We start from the raw sequence: 21,174 nt of genomic DNA on the forward strand, positions 1-21,174 counted from the left end.
TGTCCTGCAAATGTGCATAAGTGATTACAGAAGAGGTATCTCTTGAATTCAAAGGATGATATATTTTGTTTTCAGAAACTGCAAAATCACCATTTCTATAAATCTTTGAAAACATATTCACTTCTCATCTAAATTTTCCTATTTTTTTCTTGCGTGCAAATACCACGTTCTCCAAGCTTTCCTTTTCAGTGACCTCAAATTAAGTATTTTTAGTTATATTTTGGTTTCCTGGTATTAAAATATCTAGTACAAAGTATACACAGTATTGTTGTCTTTGCTGAACAATAGTTTAGAGTCTCAGCACTGCATTACAATACAGTTACAAGTGTGTGACAGAGAATTTAAAGAGAAGAGTAATTACAATGAAATGAGTATTGCCTTAAAGTGTAAGGCAGACACTACATGTACCTCTTTCTGTGAAAAGAAACATGGCTTTCTCTACAAGAGAAATACCACGGATATAAATGTGAATTCTGCAGACAATAATTGTTTTTATAAAAAGCTATCATTTTCATACTTTCTTGTCAAAACTTTTCACTGGCAGTATTCCATAATATTAGCTTTATAATAAAACAGTCCATTTATCAAAATTTGTTCCTAAATCTGTTCTGGTTTTTCTTCAGTTTGCTTTCAACAGAGACACTTGTTGTAAAAGTCCTACCTTGGTAGTCAACAATATGTACCATAATTAATGTTTGAAAAAAGAAAAAAAAAGAAATCAGAATCTTGTGATTTCTGCCCACAAAACTAATTTTGGAACTTTTGTAGTTTTAAGACAGACTAATAAATTATACAAGGGTTTCTTCATTTCCTATTAGAATCATTTTCTGTACTTATGCAGTTCTTTTTCACCTCCTTTGTGCCTTTTCTGTACTCTTCCAAATTACTGAGAATCTACCAAGGGATAGACAGCAAGACTCATAGTGAGCCTGTTTTTATTCAAGTTAGGGGAAGGTATGCTAAGGACCGTATATTTCTCTAAATTTAATTTGAGAGAGTTAGTGTTGATAGCTTACTTCCCTTCTGTATAAATTTCTCCTCGCTGTTTTTATTTACCTTCTCTTTCTTGACTTGGATTTGGATTTTTGGGAAGAAGTGAGCTACCTACTAACCTCCAGAGAATGATGCTTCTTTGTTGTTTCCAATTGTATGCATAAACCAAAAAGGATGAGCAGAGAAAGTGAAACACAGAGAGAAAATGAGTTGATTAACCTAATTTACATTGCTGGAGATTAGTGCTAGAGATAAGGGTTGTGAGACATCTTAAGCTTGCACCCAACCACCAAATAGCCTAGTGCCCAGAGGAAATACCTGATTAGTGACATAAATCAAAATTATGTCTATTTTATAGCATTTAACTGTGTCTCCTTTCTCTCACCTTTTTACTGTCTTAAAGATGAGAAAGTTTTTTCATATAAGTGGTAAAACTTCAGCAAGAACAAAGGTATGCAGTGAGCATTTGCCAATCCATTATGCTGCTTTTTCTGACAAGCAAAGATGAATGGACTATGTAGTAAGTTTCCTATGAGATGGCAGCCTGTGGCATGTAGTAAATCCTTTCTGTACAGCTGTACAAAATGTATTCAGTATATGCTTTTTTTCCTGGAGTGGAGGTTTTTTTTTGTTGTTTTTTTTTTTGAAAGTTGGTTTGGTCTAAAATCTTACCAAGGAGCTGGAATGAAGAGAGAGAAAAGGGAAGTAAAGTAAAGAGGAAAAAGAACCTTCTTCTGTTTCATGTAATTCTGTTTCTTATGTGCGTATCTAGCTTTCTTTAAATCTGTTATCTTCAACCAGAGTATATGAATGTGTGTTTAATTTTGTCATGGAAAGGGAGAAAAAAAAAGAGCATTAGCTATTTTGTGGCCTGGCCAGCCCTGGTTCTCTGACTAATGAAGCAAGGCACTTGTGGGCCATGCAGTGTGGGAGAGGAGGAAGGGTAGGGAGATAGCAGATGGGTCTGAAAAACAAACAAACAAAAAAACAACAACGGTAATGATCTGAGGAGGAACAGTAATTTACTAAATCCAACAAAATGAGAGAGTGCATGGTCAATAAGTATACAGATGTTAGGCTAGTAAGATTATCACATTAGAAAAGATAATCAGAGATAAATGGAAGGTGCTCACTGGTGCTGTAGGCAAACGAGAAACTTTATGAGGAGCAATCACCAGAGAGAGATCCTTCCTCAGTGGCAGCCAGCCCTTAAATGAGGTCTAAGAGATGTGGAGCCTGGCTCCACCCCTTCTGGTCACACAGGCGAATTGCCTTCACCTGTGCTCCCAAGGCTGACTCAGTACTCGCCTCAGGTGATTAATCAGAGGTTCAGGCCATGATTCAACAGTTCCAATACAGAAGCGTTCAAAGCTAAGATCTTGCTCTAGACTTGAGGGGAACCATGTGCTTTCCCCACAGCAAACTGAGAGTCAGTGAGAGGCAGAGCAGCTGGTGTCCTGCCCGGAGCTACACCTTGCTTCCTCTACATGTGAAGTCCTCTGGGAATGTTGCTTCTCCCTTCCCCTCCGAGAACCTAAAATGCCCAGAAAAGGCAGTCCATGGAACCAGAACATTAACTCTTTAACTCCCACTGTTTTACATGATGTCATGATGTGGAATACTGACAAAAATCACAAAACCACAACAAATTTTTATCAAGTTGTCCATTTTTTATCATTATGAGCATCCAACAATAATAGCTGTTATAGTTATGGTCAAATTACCTAGATAGTGTACTTGGGATTCCAGAAGCACTTGTACTATCTCTATAAAAAGTATTCAGACAACAAGGATTGGAATGGGCTGTATTTTTTAACAACCCTCTTGCTTTGGATTGTTAAATCCAGTATATTTATGAGTCAGTTAATCAGCAAAGAACATAAATACGCAGAATTTATAAACCTGAGTGAAACAAGCAAGTGATTTTGTTTACTAGTTCTTTCTCTTTTCTGTTTGAATCTTCATTTGTCTTCACTGTTTGGTTTAGGTAAATAAATAAAAAAATAAGCACAGGTTTGTGTAGACATTTAAGCTTCTCTCTGCTACAATTCTTTATCATCTCATCTTCTTTCTCCCCCAGTCAACACTGAAACACAAAATCATACTCCTTTTGTGCACTGAAGAGAGGCTAATCAACATTGCCACCTAATTCTTAGTTTCCTGTCTTACATCATTCATAGTTTTGTTTCTTTCATTGAGATCATTTTAATGCTATACAGATGACAACAAATAAAATACTGCTGACATTCAGTAATTAAGTACTGTCAATAACTTTGTTGGTGATGTTCTAATATGTCAGTCCATCAACATATTGCTTGCAACAATGCAAGTAGAAATGCTGGAAGTAAATCAATCTCCCAGAGAAAGATAGGTGCATGCAGGAAACTGATACTTCATGAAAACAAATTAAAAAAATCGAATGTATGATAATATGAGTTTAGGAATGGATATATGGAAGCACAAGTCCTGCTGGAATAACTTCAGCATTTGAGCCCTTAGAGATGGGAAATGTCTGCCCACTTAAAAATGGGTGAATGCAATTTTCAGTTCTCTCCTTATTTTATATAGTATAATTCTCCTTCTAAGCTGAAGTACATCTCTGGAAGTTTCTCAGAAAAATAAAATGAAGGAACTGCATTCTTTTTGCTATATTTTACTCTTCCCCCTCTGTCCCGATTTCAGCTGAGACAGTTTTAACAGCACACAGATTTTTTGGTTATTGCTGACTGATGGGAGTGTATTGCTGACTGATGGGAAGAGCCACTGCCTTTATGGTGCAGCAGCAGGGGGCAGGGCAGAGCGAGGAGAGCAGGCCTGAATTAGGTAAGCAGTTATTCCACACCATGTGACATAATGAGAAGGCCACAGGTTAACTGGCATCTGCTTAAGGATTCGCGGGCATCGGTCAGTGAGACCTTGTGTTGGTAGTGGAGCATTGGACAGCAGGCAGTTGTGTCGTTAGCAAGGCATCGATTGGTGGGTGGTGAGTGATTGCATTGTGGAAATATGTATTTTTATCATCATCATGGCATTAGAAATCACAAATATGTTTGTCCAAATTGAATTTTGATCTGAACCATATGTGCATATTCTTTCCCAGTGTTTGAAAATAATCATGCTCCTAAATAATAGTGAATATTAGTAATGTAATAGCACATCTATGATTTAATCTGTTTTCTAGGATATCAGGGTTCTGTCTCCAGATGTATAAAATGGGTTTATTGTCCATAGCCACAATTCAGCATATCCAAGATATCTGCACACACACACAAAAAAAAAAAAACAAACAAAATACCTAAATTCCTAGTATCATCAATAGGGCATATACTTTTCAAAGCCTTTTCGTATTTTGGAAAGTGACTTACTGATCTTGTTATTGGGTTTTCCATACATAGATTTACCTGATTTTCATCTTTAAAATGATAGAACCTATGTCATATTCTCCTTTTCCTTCCTCTAAACTGGAACCAAATTTTCAATTGCATTTCAGATTTTAAGGGCATTAAAACAAAAACAAAAACAAAAAGCCCTGCTATTGTTATGAATAACACTAAGAAAAAGTTGCCTCCCTTCCTACACAGACCCCTTCCAACTCAAGATATTCTACAATTCATTGATTCCGGTATCAGATAATTGACTTGCGTCTTTCAGAAAATCTACCCTTCTATATAATTGTGAGCATGAATATCTTTGGGAATCTGCTTTAATGTGTCATAAAATCATAACAGGAGGAAAATATCAGGATATGTTCCAGAACTTGCAAATACGATGTTTGTGAAAATGGGAGACACAGAGCAAAAATATAGTTATTTGGGTAAGGGACTTGTTTCTGTTTGATATGGTCTGGGATGAGAATGATTCTCAGTGCTGATTGTAAATATTGATTCACATGAAAGTTGCAGTAATTATAAATTCTATTGACACAAGAAAGGCTGAGAAAAATCGAGGCTCTTTAGCCTAGAGAAGACTCCAGGAAGACCTCTTTTGTATTCCAGTTCTTTATGGGAGCCAACAGGAAAGAAGGGGAGGGACTTTCTAATAGCATGTATTGATAGGTTAAGAGTTACAGTTAAGTTACATTCTTTAACTATTTAGATTTAGATTAATTGTATGGAATAAATTATTCACAGTGAGTCTGATAAGACATTGGATTGGATTTCCCAGAGAATGTTGCTCCTCTTTGGACTTTTTCAAGGCCAGGTCAGGTAGGGCTTTGGGAATCTTGACCCAGTAGGAAGCGAGCCTTCAGTGAGAGGAGAGGATGGACTAGCTGATTTTTAAGGTCCCTTCTCACCCAAAGTACTCTGTGAATCTATGATGTTTGAGTTATTGAGTCCTACCTAAGGTACTATCATTCTGAATACTCAGTGGATGGCCAGAATACGTATTTTTTAATTAATTGTTTTTATACTAAGCCATAGGAATTTATTTGGAATTGGATAGTTACAAGAAATACCAAAAGTGTAGCCTTATGTGTTAATGAAAAGAAGAAATAGGATGTTTTTGAGGAGTGATAATCATGTTCTGGTTTGAAGTTTAAACTGGAGAGAAGTGCAACTTGATCTGTTGCTATGGCAATAAGACAGGGTCAGGCACTCTGAGCACAATGCCTGCCATCCTGAGAAGTGATCTTCTAGACTTTCTGCTTCTAGTCCAAGACTTGCATGCTTATCTTTTGATCTTGCCTAACAAATCAAAGCAAGACTAGTCACTGTGGCTAGAAATGTATAATATCTGAAAATCCTCAGTAAAAAAAACATTCTGTTTAGCTGTAAGAACACACCATACAGTGCTATAGAATGTTATTGTGTGTTTTAGTGTGTTTGTATATGAAGAAAAAATCTTGCTTTAAGCTCTAATGAGTATGGCATTAAGAATATTTCCTTGTGGATCTGTTTTTCCAAGAGAGTTAAAAATTTGTGAACTTGAAAATTCTTTGCTTACTTTGCTTCTTGCATTTATTTAATTATGCATACTTTCTTTTTTGCTTGCCCTTTTAACCTTTTTTTTATTCTAAAAGATTAGCTTTAATTTTTGAAATCTAGTTACTCAGAAATAGAAAATATCACTGTGTTATGTCAAGGTATCATTTGGTAAGTGAAGTTTGTGTCAATGCCTACATTGTACTGCATAAAAATAGTGATTTATGTGCCTGCTTTTAAGATGCTACACAAACCACTGGGATAGGCCTGCAGTATCACACATTCATGAGCGCATACATGGATGCAGATTGAAAATGCAGTCAGCAAAACTAGACTAATTTTATAGATGTTGTAGTCTTTTTTTTTCCCTAGTGCTTTAACATCCTGGTAGTCAAATGAAGAAGCAAACTCCATAGGCAGGGCTATCTAACAGCAGAAACAATTCCTTAGTGACACACAGGTATGTGAAGTCTGAAGCTTCCTGTTGCTTTGTTCCATGCTTGAACCAGTAACAATAAAGTACGTAGAACTAGGTTATACCCTTTGTCTTTATAGTTTTTCTATAATCAGAAATATTAATATATTAATATTAATATATCAGAGTTGCATTCGAACATCATAGGTAATACCTGTCCCCCCCAGAAATGATCTGGATTACATCTTTTAAACATACTTTGTAAAATTAATATTCTAATACTTGAAATGACCTTCTGTTTAGCCTGGCAGGCAGCTTAACACCACATACTTGTTTGCTCTCTTCTCTTCAGTGGGTTGGGGAACAGAACTGAAAAGTGTAGAAGTGTGAGAACTCATTGGTTAAGATAAGGACAGTTCATAAGAACTAGGGAAAAAAGAAAAACACAGATGAGCAAATAGAAAACAAATGAACAAGAATAATTAAAACAAAACAAAACAAAACAAAAAAACAGTGATCACAGCGCAATTGCTTACCACCAGCCCCAAGAAGCAGCATCCCCCCCTGCCTTGGCCAACTCCCCTGTTTTATAGTTCAGCATGATGCCATACGTTTATGAGACATCCCTTTGGTCATTTTATATCAGTTAACCTGATGAGAAAGCTAGGTGAGAATGCATAATAGGCCACTGAACCTTTGAAAACTTCCTGAATAACTTCTCTCATCCTTTCTTCTGTGTTGCTTTAAAAAAATATATAATAATAATAATAATAATAATAACTGTTTCCTTTAGCATGATTTTTTGTTGTTGTTTGATTTTGGCTCTCTCTTCACTTCCCTACAAGTATTTCTCAGTGCAGGCTGATTTTTTATTCCTCTTGAAAATGTGCTGTATATCAATTTACGAAAAAGCCCTATAAGGCTATGCCAGTGACAAAGTGGTCTGCTGTAGCAATGTTTATGCTAACTTCACACTAGTGGTAAATCTTTTGGAAAATTGTATTGGAAAACACAGGTACTATTTAGAAACATAATGGATTTGTTCATCCCCCAGTCCACAGTTATTGCATTTCAAAAAATAAACCATCACTGATGAATCATAAAAGGCTAATTACACCATTTAAGGGCTCTATCACACCTACAGTACAGGCTAATTCTCCAGTAGATTCAAAACAGTTCTGACCAGCTCCAAAATTATTTTTGTTCTGCAGCATTGTTCTACAGAAGTCATTTAACATTAAGGCAGAAGTAAACTGAACAGCTAGAATAAGATGACCTAGGAATAACGCTTTTCATGCAGAAAACGATCTACTGTTGAAAGTTAATCTTAATAATGTTAGATTATTTAATCTTAATTTCCTTTGTTTTTTTCTCTGATTAAAATATAGCCTGTTTTTCTGTCTCATATTTATCTCTCAGTGATCTGGTGAAAAGGGATGAAGATGACAGAAGGCTGAATGGATGACACATTTCAAAGTTGATACAAAAAACTCCATCACATCAATAGTTTTTGGTTTACTGTAGTGCCATAGAACAAGGAATTGAGCACTCTGTACAGTGCTTATACTTTATACATATAAATTTATACTTTACCAGTGAAGAATGTTTCTGCGCTTCAGTTTTGATTACTTTCCACTTCTTTTTAGGAATATTCCTTAGGTCATATTTTCTGTAAAATGAACTAGCCAATAGATCACTATTGAAATGAAGATGTCCCTTCATCTATAAATAGCCTGTAAGACAACTGCTGAAAATTTCTTATTTAAAATCTTCTTAGAACAATATTAAAATGTCAGCTGAACAGTGCAATTTCTGAGATTTTCATACCTTTATTTTATTGCAGAGGAGAGATGAACTGTGAGCTTTCTATTTCCAAGATTGGCTACAACATACTCTGTTGTAGATCTAATTTAATGTGGGTACCTGCAGCTTTCTCCTTCAAGTGAAAGACTACACTTTGCTCTTCCAGTAAAAATGAAAGACCATAGAAAACAACCAGACAAGATACATGATTGTCCCTTTACTAATGCCATACCTATACTCCCATCCCCGCAGAGATGTGACTTTTCTTCGTAAATCAAAGTCACAGAGATCTGCCTCCATTTTCAGAGGTCTCTCACATTTCTTCCTATCAGTAGTTTTTTTTTTCTTTGTCTACATTCATGAGGAAATCATGACCTGTGGAAGTTATTTTGAGAGTCAACCGCAGACAAATTAAAATCAAGCAATAATTCTGATGTTGTTCTTTAAAAAAATCTCAAATATTTGGTGAGGAAAGGCTTTTGCCATTCCTTTATATCTTGTCTTTTCCCAGACAGACTTCTTTTACATTCTTTTTTACACTTCAAGGCTCATACAATCCCTAGAAGTTACACACTTAGCACTGTTTTCATAAATTACTCTAGAGATGCTATAACAGCACTATTCTCCTGTAGTAAACATGAGATATGTAAGCAAAAGTCCATTGAAATCCCTAGATCATTGAATTCAGCTGTTTAATTAGGCACACAATTAACTATGCTTACATGGCCTGATACTCATGTCTTCAGAAGATTAGGAATAGCTACATGATGGGAAATACATGTGAAACAAAGAACTGTGTAAGTAAGAGATTGCCTTGGGAAGATGAATTGGCTATCATTTAAGCTTTCTGAAGATGTTAAATAATGGTAACTAATTTCAATCTTAGAAGGCTTCTTATTCAGTTATCCTTTGAGTAGAAATGCATTAACTATTGATTTCCTGCTGAATCACTACGTGAGACAACTGGTCTATGGCCCTTAGTAAACTCAATCGGGGGAAATTTTTCTGGCCCTGAAAAAAAACAGGTGACATAATAAAAGATGTTATAGCAGTGATGTTTAATCTTATAGTACTAAATAGTTCAGAGATTATGGATGAAATAGAGCTTTAAAACAAAAATAAGAGACAAACTCTGGCATACTTTCCAACAAATTAAAAACAAGAGGAGAGTCAAGATCCCGAAGAAACTAGTTTAAAGTGATCATCTTCTGGTAAACTTTTAAAGCTTGTATTTTTCTCTCTTTTTATTGAATGGATTCTGCAGTTCTGCAGACTTCATACCCATAGGGTAGTCTCAGACAATAGAACTTTTTCACAGCAGTGGACCTCAGTTGTTTCACATTTCTTCTGTCATATACACCTTTGAGAATATGGGGCTACAAAAGGAAGTGAGAAATGTCAGCCATCCTACTTACACCAAATAACTGTAAGACTCAAGAGGCTTAGAACATTTTTATTAAAAAAAATAAACAATTCCTCAAAATACTACTTCCTTGATTTGGATTTGATTTAAATATTCATTTGTTATTATGTTTAATTTTTTTTAACTTCTGTGTCAGGGACACAGTCAGACCCCTGACTGAAGAATGATCCTGGGATGGAACAAAGTATTCTGACAGTTTTAAGGGAACTGATATTTGTGGCTGTAGCTGCAAATATCTTGTCCTGTAGAGAGAACTGATCCTGGTAGTTTATCATGTTTTTGCAAATGGTTTTTGCAAGCAGGTGTTCCTCCTGGGCTCTGTATCAAGCACTGGCCATGAGGGTACAGCATGCAAGTGGAAAAAAACCTTGCAGACCCTGGGAAGAATAAACGCAGGAGAGAGGCTGTAGCAAGAGAGAGAGGAAAAGGTCAGCAAGTAACAGTGCGCTGGCTTAGGGAGTATCTGCTTCCTGCTTATGGGGATTATTTCAAAAAAAGGATGTCTGTGCTTGTATGAGTGTGTGTTATGTTGTCTAAAACTCACAACCATTTGTGTTGCTCTGAATGCCTAGATTGCTTGCCTCTGCTCCTGAGACATCCCGTCTCTCAGATCTAAACGTACCCTGAAACAACTTCCCATTTCCAAACAAAAGATTTTGTGTTCTGAAACTAGAACATTTCAACACCTTAGAATTTCCCTTCTTTGAAAAAGCAGAAGATATTATAACTCCTGTTAACAATCAGATTGCCTGAGCCAGGACTGTGTGTGAGAAAGATTCTCCTCTGGAAGAAACTGAACTTCAGGCACGTATCAGTCTGTTCTAGCTTATTTGCTTTGTTTGAAGGCATTGCAAATGTGTTGTCAGTTTAGGTGCATATCATATCTCTCCTGTCTTATCAAAGTTTAGAAATACAAAACACTATTTTTAGACATAGTTATTAAAAGGTTTTGTTAATAGATTATTGCATAGCTGTCTTTCACTTAGAGCTCTGCTGGGACGTTGGTCTAATATTTCCACACTCCTTGAATATTAGTCATTATTTTGAATAGAACTAAGACTTGTGGAAAATAATCTCAACTACTCATCTCTTGTGAGGAAAAGTGTAAATGTCAAATGATAGCATCTAAATCCTTTACAAATGGGTTGCAAATTGATTTCTGCAAATAAACATATTTATGAGCACAACGATATTCATATTTGAAAAGTCATTACAGCCTTCTTTCACAGTCTGTTCTAAATGGATACAGCTACCAAGAATCCATGAATTGTTTCTTGTATCCCAGCTATTATAATAGAGAACATTTGGCTTCACTATTTGAACTTACATCAGCTGCACAACTGTATGTAGGTGGTTTAATATTCTCAACTCCCAGTTCATTATTTACCTTATACTACAAGCAGGTTTGTACAAGAACCACTCAAAGGTCTTCCTCACAAGAGATGAGCAGTAGGTACATGTAGGTACAAACATGGTGGCAAAAGTATCAAACCTCTTCAACCTCTGCCCCTTGAGAGATGTAGTAAACATGGTGGAGCCTTGTTACACTGCATTTATCAAACATGCATGGCAGGAATTCAAATGTGTAGAAATTGCCTCCAAGAATTTATGTTTAACTTCTCTGAAATCCTGGTTTCATTATAATTTGCTTCATATGTTAGTAAGTATCCATATGTTAAAAGAAAGCAGTAGTAGATAACTAAATTCATCAGAATGTGGATCACTGCACTAGAAAAATCTCTAAACCACCACGAGCATAGCACATTTGTGTTGAGTTATTCAGGCAGGAAAAAAAAAAACACACAGTGAAATCCCTCTTTTTTTTGGGGGGGGGGGGGGGGAGGGTGGCGGGAGTGGATAATTGAGTCTTTAAATCATTTTAAGCATTGAATGTAAAGAGAAATCAAGGTTGTTTGGAAATCGTAGGAAAAATGAAAGCTCTCAGGTTACATTACCCTCATCTCAGCATAAATCAGTTTGTTGTTGTTGCTTTCTCATTACTACTCTGGATAAGATGGCTCCTGAGCTATGGCTTGCTTTTTGCCAAATTAGTCTGTGGAAATGTCCTGTGAACAGTGGAAAATATAGAATATTGCTTTCTGTTTTGATAAAGTAATTTGAAAATAGGTTTCATGGATGTCTTTTCAAAATATCTTTTTTGTGTGTGATTTTATTTTCAGTTCACATACATAAATTGCAAATTTTTACATGTAACATATAGTGCTGCAACCAGATATTGTGTATATGTATCTGAGTTTCAGAAGCATATACTGTCCTTCAATGTACACCTGTACAGCTGTCCTACAAATGCAGTTCCCTTTTTTTCCTCAATGGCTATCCTTCTTTTGTACATTTTAGAATTCTGCAAGCAGTATTCAGTGTTTACTGGAAGCTTGTGGGTGAGCATTTTGGTGTACATCAAAAGTGATTTTGTATCATCTGTAAAATTAATCAAAGTTCTACTTGTTTATCTTTACATTCACTCAGGTATATATTTAAAGAAAAGTCTTAAAATTTGCATTCTGCTTCATACTACTAAAAATATGGGTTCAAATCAGTGTTCATCTCCACTGAAGGCAATAAGGTTAATTGTATCAGGAATAACCTCAAGTAATGTCTGGAAGGTGACATGAACGATAGTTAATCTTTTAGATTTATTCAGGAGAAAATACGATGTTATATTAAAAAATTAACTGCAAGAACTTGTACATGCATGAAGTTTAGACTCAGCACTCAGCATTTTCATAAAGGAAATAAGTGAACAGTTTTGTTTGCTGCATGCACTCTTTTTTATGAGAAGCTACATAAACTATTCTCAGTACAGGAGAAAAAGAAAAATCCCCACCTGCCGCTATTCGTGTTACAGGCATTATGTAAATGCACTGATTTTTTTAAAACAACGTGCACCACTGCTGGAGAAACAGTACTTAAAGTTATATATTTTGCAAAGGCATCAAGTTATTCATTTTTCCTTATTTATCCAATGAATATAAAGTATCATATTTTAAAACCTTGTGTTTTAAAGAATGAGAACAACATAAAGCATGAGCAGAAAAGAAAGAAAATAAGTCTATTATTATTATTATTATTTTTACTTTGAATGTCTTTTAATAATGAAGATCAGACTGCAAAACACGTTTGGCATATTCAGCTATGTGAATTGTTTGCACTGAACTCAAACCATGTTTAACTAGCTTTATTCCGCTGGAACATTTCATTAAAGGCTTAACACTCAGTTTTGTTTCACTTCAAGGCTTGTGGATCTTCTCTTCACACAAATCATTTTTGCAGGAAAAAGGATCATGAGGATACAGCTTTTTTCTCCAGTGTTTTTTGGGAAGATGAGTCTAAACTGAACAGTCTGTGAGTTTCATGTTGTGACAATAATTTTCCTCAGAGAAATTTTGCGTTTCAATATACACAAAGAGAAGCTCATTTGGAAATATCCAGTATAAATTAACCTGTTAAAATTTATATATAAGCTTCTTGCCCCTTAAATGCTTGGATGAACCTCAAATATAGTGTGAGTAGAAGTGGGTGTAAACTGAACATCAGTGATAATGTAGTTGATCTTAGAAACAGTATCGTTTTTAGGAACTACAGGAGAAACTGAGCAAAAAATGCACTTCTAGTCTGTTAAACTTTGAAAACATCAGATGCAGTGTTGCCTAAATTTTGGTGGTTTGCATGGCTTTAGTTTCGTTAAAGTCTATTACCTTCATTGCCAAGTGTATTATCTTCTCTACAAGAAGTACAAGAATAGAAAAGATGTTGCTTGTAGCAAGGAGTGACAGTTCATACATCTAGGAATAGAAAAGCTCAAAAACTCAAAGGCAAAGTATATGCTGCCTGCAGAAATTTTCTATTCTGTGCTAAGTGAAATATTTTCACATAAAGTAGCAGAAGGGAAATCCACAGCTGGCTTTCTTTATCTCTGCTGATCCCAAGTGGCAGGCTAAACAGAGGAAAAAAGGATTTGTGTTCTCTAGTCTCCTTCCTCTACTCCACACCCACTACTGAACATAAAATTTTAATTGTCACATTACAAAATGCAGGAAAAGAATCCAAATTCTGTCTCTCACTTATTCAATGTATGTACCTTGATATATGATACTCGGTGAGTTAACCTGGATGTCCCTTGTCTCCCACTGTGCTCTATGTGGGTAGCTGGCCATTATCACATGAACACTGAACTATTTTTAACTCTGTGGATACTGATTTATGAGACTAGGTGTCCCAGCTCATTGTTTTTAAGGTCTTAATAAGCAGATATTTTTCATTTGTTAGCTATGTTGTAATATCCTTGCCAAGACATTTTCTGTCTCTGACATCTCTACTGATGTGAATTATGCTTAAATTAGTTTAAAATATAGTTTGAAACAAAATGGCCTTTATCAGAATATGTTAGTCTGAGTTCTCTACATGATACTTAAAGCATTTTTATTCAATGTGAATTCAGTGTCAGTAAAGTCTAATTTATTCCTGTTAGTAGCACTATTTACTATTAAACAGAATACTCCCTGTGTCTAGTTTATTCTGAAGGACACGGTACTTGTTAAAATGCATGCCATGACTGGCTGTTATAGATGCTACCAACATTTCTTGCATGGGAATGAATGTTAGCACATCTGCTTTGCACAGCTATTGGATGGGAGAGAGACAGGAGCAGTATGCTGCCATTGTCAATAATGAGATTGCAAATTCATTTTCAGTATTGTCACATGCTGGGTAAAAAAGTCATTCAAGAGCTAACAATTGAGCGTTTCAGAAGGATATTTAAAGACTGGTGAATTTAACCCAAGTAAAATCTGATGTATGGTGAACAATTCATAAAAAAAAACCCGAACATCTGAACTGACTTCCCATTTAAATATATTTTCTCGAGATTACAATTGATGTGACTAATTAGGAAAGGAAAAGGCAACAAATTAACAAACACTGCGTAAAGATGTAGCATGCCAATATCTTGAAAACAGAAGCTCACAAATGTGATCAAAGTCATGAGACACCTGTACAAAGAGAAAAAAAGTGGACTAAAAATGGAAAACATAGCTGATATAAATCCTTTTAAAATCAGAAAAGTCATAGAGGATTAAGAGAAATCAGTTGGTTTTGATTTCTTTTTATGCAAGAAATTGGAAACAGAAAAATCAAATAAGTTTTCACTCCAAGACATGGGAAATGATGTGATCATTGCGTGCTGTGATGTCAATTATGACACTCTATAAGATGTCATGGATGATAAAATGTGACTAAAAACACTTATTATTAGTTGATGTTGATAAGATTTAAAAATGTTTTTAGGCCATTTTTTGTAAGATTCCAGGGAACAATTGTAACTTTCTCCTACAGGATGAGTCAAATATATAAGCTCTTTCATGTCTCACTTCTGGTTCAAGGAAAATTGCATTTTCAGAACTTCTGTATGACTAAGAAAAAAAAGTCTGATAAAAACAAACATACCCCTCTGGTTTACATTTTTTTCTATATAGCTAACACTGTCACTATTGTGAATGTTTTCAAAGATATTAAATATTTCATAACCTTGATTGCTTCCATAGATCTTACTTAAAACATATGAATGAAATAAAAGATTTCAATGAAGGTTAAGGTGCCTATAGACAAAATTTTACACTGGATTGTGTATTGGCAATCCAACATTTCTGTAGTTTCTGAAAAAAATGTATTATCTATATGCTTGTATAATTCTCCTGAACAACTGACCAACAGTCAACAGAGTTTGAAAAGTAAAGTGGGCACACAGTTTTGGTATTTATGTAATCAAATGCAACCACATAGCACCCTGCACAAAGACTTTGACAGTCTTTCTATATATTTGTCTCACCCCAATTTGTAGGAGGGATAGGAGGTTCTTTTAATATACATATACCCAATGGCAAGATTAAGATACAACAGGCCAAATGTTAGCCCAACAAGTTTATTACAAATCCTAGTTGCTTAGGGATATGGGGAATGGAAGATGGACAATAGAAAAGAGATAGGAAATAAAAACCAAGGAGTCTTTGTAGAAAGCAAGGGAGATTGCCACTACTGTGGGTCCAGCATGGTTCATAGTAGGTCCCCTGATCTCAGGAACTCATCAAATCACCACGGGGGGTGGGAGAAAGCCAGGAAGCTTCACAGCAAGCAGGTCCTGGGGGGCTTCTTCCAAGTCCTTCCAAGTCCTTCCAAGTGGTGCCTTCATTGCCATGCACAAGCATTGTGCCTTTTGCAGTGGTCAGCTCCTTCAAAGCACACTCCTGAAAAAGACTGTCCTGTTTCTGCTTATCTTTATAAGCAGACGTACTGTTGCATGGCGACACCCATCACTCATCCCACTAGATAATTTGCAGTTGTCAGTCAGAGTCTTATAACCAGAACACCTCAGGAAGCAAGCTTTGATACAAAAAACAAACAGACAAAAAAAACAGCTTTGTCTTTCACAATATTGTGTACAAAAACTCAACTGTTTACTTTTAATCTTGCCGTCTTACTTTCAGCTCATAGTGTTTGCCTTAACATCTGAATATCAGCTCTACATCCTTTATTTTAGAACAGCAGTGCCTCTGGAGAGTCATAATAGAACAGTAAGAAGACTGTTTTCATGTTATCCAGAAAGGCATTAACTGTCAGCGGCATGGAGCATGGATTATAACCTCATTTCTCAGTGTTCTCACATTTCCACCTTTTCATGATTTACTTCATTTCATCTTGCAAACTAGGCTAAGAAGCCGTTTTAAGCTATCAAGAAACAGCACCAAACTTGTTCCTTGTTTACTTGTTCTACAAATAAGTTTTCTTCATTGTCTGAGACTGGTAAGGAATGTCTCAAATCATAATGAGGCAATCGATATCACTTTTTGTGTTTTATATCTTAAAGCATTTCTTTGGAGTTATTTGCCTTTGAATGGGTGTGCCTAGGAGTGTTTATTGGAGCAGGCTTGACCACTCTGGACTATAAGTAAAAGTCTGTACTGTTGTCTTTAGTCATCATCAACTGACCAAAACAACCTTGGACAACCCAACACTATTGAAGATCTGCACTTGACACCATGACATTGCTGGAAAGAGGAGTGGTGAACCACCTTGCATGTCTGTTTCTCTTTCCTCATTTTCTATTTTGCTCTTAATCTTCTATTCTTTTACTCTTTGTAGTAGCTGTTGCCTAACATTGTATTACCTGTAATGTTTATTTATTGTAATTAGCAAATTACCAAATTTTACCTCCAAATTGGTTGTTTTTAAGAAAGTTCTCCATAAATTGATTCCTCTGAGTCTCAAATGACTCCATTGTGGTAGTGACCTCTGCTGAGTAGGGGAGGCGCAGCTCAGAAAGATTCACATCCCCCAAAATCTACTTTCCTTCCTCCAAATCCACTGAGTGGGACGAGACACCTCATGAATAAGGGCAGGGGGTTTCTAAAGTCTTTTCATACCATTCTCTTCATTTGATTTGCTGTTGAGTCAATATACTATGTTCTGATGGCAAGCTTGTATTCCCAAATGCATTATGTTTTTACATTATTATAGGCACTATAGAGTGCAATGACTTATCTTGATCTTAAATCTCATCTATTCACCTCCATTAAAAAAAATGGCCTAAAAGCCTTCTCCATTTACTTATAAAATATTTTTTCTGCAATCAGCTCCTCTATTAGAGGGATATAAAATCTGCTACGTTATGAAATCTGTTTGTCCAATGATGCAGCTGGTATAAATAAAAAAAAAAATTCACAGCACGCAACAATATGACAATTTTTTTAACAGCATTTCCTTCTTTAAAGCAGTTTCAAGGTCATTGTTCCAATGACAAATTTGCTCTAAAACAACATGTTTGTAGTAGAAGCCTGAGTACAACTATGTGACAAAAATGGATTTCAAAGGGAGAGAAGGGAGAGCACCACATACTTTATAACTGCATTAAAATTATATTGAACTGGGACAGAACTCATATCTCAGATTAGAACTCTTTAGTAAAGATTTTCACCAAAAGTGAGCAGTTTATTTCTCCCTACAGAGAAGTTTAGATTTTTGAAGGATAAATATTTTGTAATGTATTATGTCAACTATAGCACAGACTTCTTTGGCTTACCATCCAAAGTAGGTGAGATTTACACAAATATTCCCTTTTCTACTTCTTGCCAAGGCAGAAAATGACACTAAACAACTTTGCTAAACCTAATCTTCTCCATTATTTTGAGTTGGAGGGCTAATGGGAAAACAAGCTTAGAACTCAACAGAAGGGAAGTACAGGTATCAGTAAGGAGGAAATAAAAAGGAAAGAGGGAACAAATATTAAAACAAGATAAAGTGAGGATAAAGGAATCATAAGAAGTACAGAGATCCTGACCAGTAGTACTTATGCAATTCAAGGCTTAAATACTTTAGAGAATTGAGCTAAAGGAATTACTTTAATACAGTACTGAAGTAAATAAATAAGAGCCGTGACTTAGCATGAGACAACTGCAATTAAACTAGTAGAATTTGGTGTGTCGAATCATGATGTTTATAAATCTCAGCTATGTTTGTGACTTTATCTGACTCTACAGAACAGATTTCACACATAAAATTAATAAGACCGTACCAGCTAGGCCAAAATACATGCCATGTACATGAAGTGCTTCAGGTGTGATTAACTTTGGTGAATTAATGTGTGCTAACATCGATCTATAACTAGGTCCACCAGAATTTAACCATCATGTGGTGGTTTTACCATTCCATTGCTGTCAAACCTTGTTATTAGACTTGGTTTCCCCTTCTGCTTCTGTCTCACTTGCCATTTCAGCTATACTGAGAGAGAGAATTCCCTCAAGCTCTGTTTTACTGGCTTTATCCAACTCTTTCCTTTAGCAGCTAGGCTGTCGGGCTCCTCTTTGTCCTTAGTGTATCATGCAGAATCTTGGACTGCAAATAATAATATTACTTTAGTGATCTTGAGTATTTATACACCATGATTGAGCTGATACCCACTGAACCTCAGTTTGAATTTTTGTCATTGATATTGGATATCATGGTTAGAAAGCTCTTAGCAATGCTCCAACAGATAGAACATGCCTGCAGTGGAAGCCCATGTCTTGGAAGTCTTGGGGAGGGAGTAAATTAAACCACATGAAACCATGTGGTGAGCTATGGCTGAAGGATTAAAACATCCAAAATGTCACTGAGCAAATGTTACAGTTATTGTGAAACACCCAGCACCCTTCCTGGAAAGGAAGGAAGGAAAGGCAGAGACTCTACAAGAGCAGGAATTTATGTCTCATCTCATTCATGGACAGTCCTTCTGTATGGGGGAGTCTGTCTTTAAACATAGGAGCCATAGGATTTTCTGAGGTGAAGATCTGTCAAAGGATGAATGCAATCAACTACAACAACAATCTCATAGGGTACTAATTCACATTTAAGCACTTTAAAAGTCCGAGTCTTAAGTCTAGACTAAATAACTACCTGTTCATTCATTAAGTAGGTATAAACAGACAAGAAGCTCAAACTTGGTGATTCTGAATTCACTCTCTCTAGAGAATACTTTGTACATTTGTACATTTGTATATACCATACCATTACTTATTTATTTATTGTATGGAATAGTTTAATAAACAGAAGTACTTTGCTTTAAATATTACGTATTTTTTAGGTTAATGATGTGCGTGTAATGCTGTTGCATTTTCTTAGATTGCACAACACATTTATTAATGTACTTAGAGATGATACATAATCATAGACAACAAAACTGATACTGCTATATTAAATTTGATGTGGATATCACTTTAAAATTAAGTTCATTACAGGTAATAGAATGATCCATTTGCAGGCCTCCAGCCGCAGACTTAGAGGTGACAGGTCATTTGGAAAGCAATTTGCTGGCAGTCTTACTCCCCCTCCTTTTTAACCATGAGTATTATAAGTTCATTATTGACCCTAATAGGTTTGCTTTCAAAATGTTTTACTCTGAAGACTTAAAGGTGTGCTCTAACATATGTCAGCCTGCAGCTAACCTAAGCAAGTGAACTGAAAGAAGATGTAACATATTTATCTGTGCAGATATTTTGTGTATTTGTCCTGGGCCTGCAGATCTTAATACAAGCAATAACATCCAGTGCACACTATGAAAGGATTTACATGATGCTCTTCCCTGTAGGTGCTTCGCTGTTCCAAAGGATCTCTCAGAAACTTTTATCTCAATTAAAGAAGCATTATCAGCAGGCATTCCACTCCAGCTTGCAAATGGCATTGCATGTTCTAGCTGAAAAAGTTTGTGTAAGTGACAGAAGCTTGTTTTCTTCACACAACAACCCCAGCAGATGTATCTGAGGGCTGTTTCACCCAGTCTCAGCAGAATGTTCTTCTCTGCTTTGTTGGACCCCTAAAGCAGAACTATTAGGCAAGTCACAACAGCTTTTGCACTGAGTTGAGGGAAGGCTGAGTCAGCCCTATCCAGCCTGATGGAATGGAATAACAGCCATTATCTTTTATCTGTTTCTTAAACTGCTCATCACAGTGTTGTATCCACTTGCAACAAAGCCCCTGAAGCAGCTGGGTACCTTACATCTATTCCATCCCATTTATCTTCAGCATGGCTCTCCACCGTAGTGCTATCCCTGACCACTTCACCTCCTTGCAGGTCTCAAGACTTCTTCCTTCACGTGGATGGCTTAAAGCAGTGGCTAAGAGAAGTGAATGCAGTTGGCCCCACTCTTCATCATCTTGGCAGTCATCCCCACATGGGACTTGGCTAGACTTAATCCAGCCAAGACAGAAATGACACGAATGATCTACGAGCTCTTGACCTGCTTTCATTCACATTATGACTGCCGCAGCACTATGTTCACTTTTATTTCTCTGCATGCTCAGATGATTGCAAAGAGATGTTTTATCTCTACAGTTTTTGAACACCACTTCAGTTCTGGGAGAAGAATGAGAACTGAATAGACCACCATCAGTAGACCATAGAGAAACTACTGCAGCTTGCTTTTTCTCATTCTCAATGCAGTGACACATGTCTAGAGCCAGAGAAGCAGCAAAGTATTCATCACATTTCATCACTCTGAACCATCCCTTTTGTTCTCCCATGCAGTTCAAATGCATTGTATGCATAGTAGTGGTAAAATGGACAGTCTTTTTTTGAAGTGCAGTCCATGTATTGTGTGACCTGAGAACAAAGATGAGCTATATGTGCATTTCCTCTTACCTGGTACAGTCCACCAGACACTGTGGTCTGTATGAGACTTGCAGAAGATGAGTTTAAAAATAGCAAAGATAGCAAAGATACAATAATTTTATGTTCAGCCTTTGTTTTTAGAAACGAAACAATGAAGACACAAGTAAAGTTGATTTTCTTAGGAAAATTGAAGACTTAAGAAGTCAGTGATTGTATTTTGAAATGCACAGATGACTTATCATTCCTGCTCTAGTGTGCCTTCCTGTGCCACACCAAGTGGGGAGACTTTAAAGTTGTGATCATGTTCAGGACAGTTCATGCAGTTACTAGACATGGATCCCAATGTCTTGGCAGACCTAATCCTTAGTCCTTGTATTCCCTAATACAGAACTATGACTTCAATTAAACAGGTGAAACTGTTGGAACTTACATTTTAATCATGCGTTCCTTCAAATACTTCCTT

At 36.2% G+C, this 21,174-nt stretch overlaps 1 protein-coding gene across 2 annotated transcripts in view; it reads left to right on the plus strand.

The window, feature by feature from the left end:
• The window catches only part of CNTNAP2 (contactin associated protein 2), a 654,845-nt gene that overhangs the window by 367,311 nt on the left and 266,360 nt on the right, over window positions 1-21,174 (plus strand). The gene's annotated exons all lie outside the window — the stretch shown is intronic.

The sequence above is a fragment of the Lagopus muta genome, chromosome 3, assembly GCF_023343835.1.
Source record: "Lagopus muta isolate bLagMut1 chromosome 3, bLagMut1 primary, whole genome shotgun sequence".
Taxonomy (NCBI): domain Eukaryota; kingdom Metazoa; phylum Chordata; class Aves; order Galliformes; family Phasianidae; genus Lagopus; species Lagopus muta.